Below are 3116 nucleotides of genomic sequence, written 5' to 3'. Positions count from 1 at the left end.
AGATTGGTTAAGTTACATCAAAAGACAGGTATGCCCCTCCATATACAACCGCTGCTCCAGCGCAGATCGGGAACGGTGCACACACTCCTGTCCCATTGAGTAGCGTTAAATGGTAACCTTGCATTTGAACTACATTTCTACTCAAATGTACATATTTTTTATCAAAGTTTTAACCTAGTGTTCATTCTCTCTTTCCGTAATAGCTTTTTTCCATACAAACACCTTACCCTTCTTAGATCTTTATGCATTTACATCATATTTCTCTCTTCATGCTAAATGCAAATAGTAAACTTAATTCTACTCTCCTAGTTTTTTACTGCATATTATTTTAACTAATTATCTTTACTAATTTAAATAACTATCTACATCCCATAATTTGTAAATAAATAATTTATGGTCACTTATCTTACCGATCTTCTCTCAAGGGTAGGGTTAACCCTGTAGGCCTTCCCTTCCCCACCACTATGTGACCCAACTCTTGGATCATTTACTTGTGTTGGTCAACAAATCTTAAATATAATGTATATCCCCAATAAATAAAACTTTATTGGAGCCTAACTCATTTGTTTAAGGTGGATTCTCTTTTGAAAAAGCATGCTACACCTTGGATGCATGCTAAAGGGCCCCCTACAAGGAGACTTGGTTCAAAAGGTGTTTTGGATGCATCTTGAACGCCTTATCTCATGGGTATACTTGAGGAACACTCCAAATTCAGCTTAAACACTTTGAGAAGGTCAACTTTGCCTTTTACAACACCCAATTTTGAGTTACAGGCTGAAAGTTATGGTGAAAACAAGGTGCTGCGGACACTGTTATTGTAGGTCAAAGTTGCAATCAGGTAAACCACAAAGGTGAAAAGTTTTCTTGACTTCTCCAACATTCTAAAATACCAATGGAGAGTTAAAAACCACTTGCATGTGGAGGGGTCGGCTCAAGATGCTTCCAGAGACACAACAAACAGGATGGGGACACTCTGCAGGAGCCACTGGAGGGACATCATGGTGGGGCCCACATACATTATCAACCCTTATGGAGCCTCCACGACTTAAAAAGCTATTTTTAATGAAAAAATAAGTCTCTTATTTGCATAATTGAAGGAATGGTCAAAAGGGAACCTAACTATGGTTAATTACCTACCCTAGTCAAGTTTAACCTAACCCAAGGTCTTGTACAGCTATAAAAAGGCCCTTTGGCAAGCACAAAAATACACACACCTACTCCATTGCTGCAAATAAGCTCCTCTAAGGTTAGGGAAGTCCTAATCTCTCTCTCCTCTTGTCTCCCTATCCATTTCCTAAGCTCGCTATCATAAGCAGTACCATAGAGAGAGCATCAATATGCTATTGCTACCATTCTCTTGCAAACATTTCTCTTACCATACTCATCCCTAAATAAGGATTATAGATTCTATATGAGAGCAAGGATATCAAGTTCAATGATCTATCTCATGGTTTGATCAACAAATTGTTGCAATTGGGGTGTCGTCGTCACACTTTTGCTCTAAACGCATGTAAAATTGGTAAGCATATCTTGGCAGCTTCTCATATTTTGTGCTCATTGGGTTGCTTGTTTGTTGAGAAAGCTTTTGTGCACCATGGTGTCTATTTTCTTGGCTTCTCTCCTTATGTTGTGTGTAAGTAAGTCTTGGGGCAGCATAGATGGAGAAGAGCTCTCTATGCATGCCGCCTTATGTGTGTAAGTAGTCTCTTCTTTTGGAAAAGGAAAGGAGTTATCAAGTATTTGTGCATTATGGTGTTTTGAGTTTTTTGAGGTTTTGTGCTTGCTTTCCTTAGAAGTATATGAGCACTAATATGGTGAAGGTCAATCTTTGCATGTGAGTTTGTGCAGTGTTCAAAGGGATTGCTTAAGGAGTGTGTGTTGAATGGTTGAAGGGCATTTTGTGTTGAAGCACATAAGGAAGGTGTGAGTGTGTGTGTGTGTGTGTGTGTGTGTTGTATATGGTTTGTTTTTGGTTTCCTTCTTTCTCCATAAACGAGGGTGGTGCCCCTAAGAAATATGTGTGTGTAGGGTCTCATGGAGTGGTTGTCTGGTGGGAGCCTTGAGTTGAGCCCCATCTCAAAAAATCCGCTCTCATAAAAGTGGTGCCCCCACGGAGGAACTTTCTTAATTGCGTTCTATTCTCCTTATGAACAATAGAGTTGCACCATATGCTTTTCATTTTTCACAACGCATCAGAATTAACATTTGTGTAGATCGCAAATTTTTTTACCAACAACGCATTGTTTTTATGTTTGGAGCAGAAAGACTTGGTGAAATCTTGGCATCTCCAAATCCCATCATTCTTCCATTCATTAATTATGACGATTCATTTGATGTCCATGTTTTTATTTTGTTTTGAGGCAGGGACAAGAGGCGCTTAGATAGCGATCCACTCAAAGGAAACTTTCTTCAAGAGAAAGAAAAAGGAGAACACATTGTCACATGAACCAACCTGGAGCTCCTTCTCCTTTTACACCCATAGCTCGTCAATCTGTGCACATCATAATTTCTACAAAATTTAGATTTCAAGCAACCATTAGGAGAATTTTTGGATCCACTCCCCTTAATGAAATTAATGCCTCAATCAACCCTTTTATTTTGCCTATGATAAATTATGAACTAACACTTGATGTATATATTTTCATTTTGATGTGATCACTCATCGTAGTCAAAACTTTGTGGTACACAAGCCTCCTTGTATTGTAAAAATGTCAAGCACTTTTCCTACCTTTCATTCTAAAAATGGTGAGGATGCACAAGAATTTCTGGATAATTTGGAGATGGCACACCTCATCTCTGGGAGAGATCAAGAAGAGGTAAAGCTGTGTGCTTTTCCACTCGTTCTCAAAGGGGAAGCTAAGGCATGGTACGAGGCCTTGCAACCTCAAAACAAAACCAATTGGGAGAGGCTACGTGCAATTTTTCTTGCCAAATTTGGGCAAGGAGATACTCCAGAGGGTCTTTGGAAGTGTCTACTTCAACATAAACAGGTATTCCTTGAAGACTACCCATCTTATGAGGCCGTTTTCCTTAACCTATGGGATAAATGGGAGGCTACCTTACAAAACCAAGGTGGTGCACCAAACTTTCTAAAGAAAGATAGGTTCATGGCTGGC

Source organism: Adiantum capillus-veneris, chromosome 13 (assembly GCF_014529385.1).
Source record: "Adiantum capillus-veneris isolate H3 chromosome 13, ASM1452938v2, whole genome shotgun sequence".
Lineage (NCBI taxonomy): Eukaryota > Viridiplantae > Streptophyta > Polypodiopsida > Polypodiales > Pteridaceae > Adiantum > Adiantum capillus-veneris.
This window is presented reverse-complemented; position numbering follows the sequence as displayed.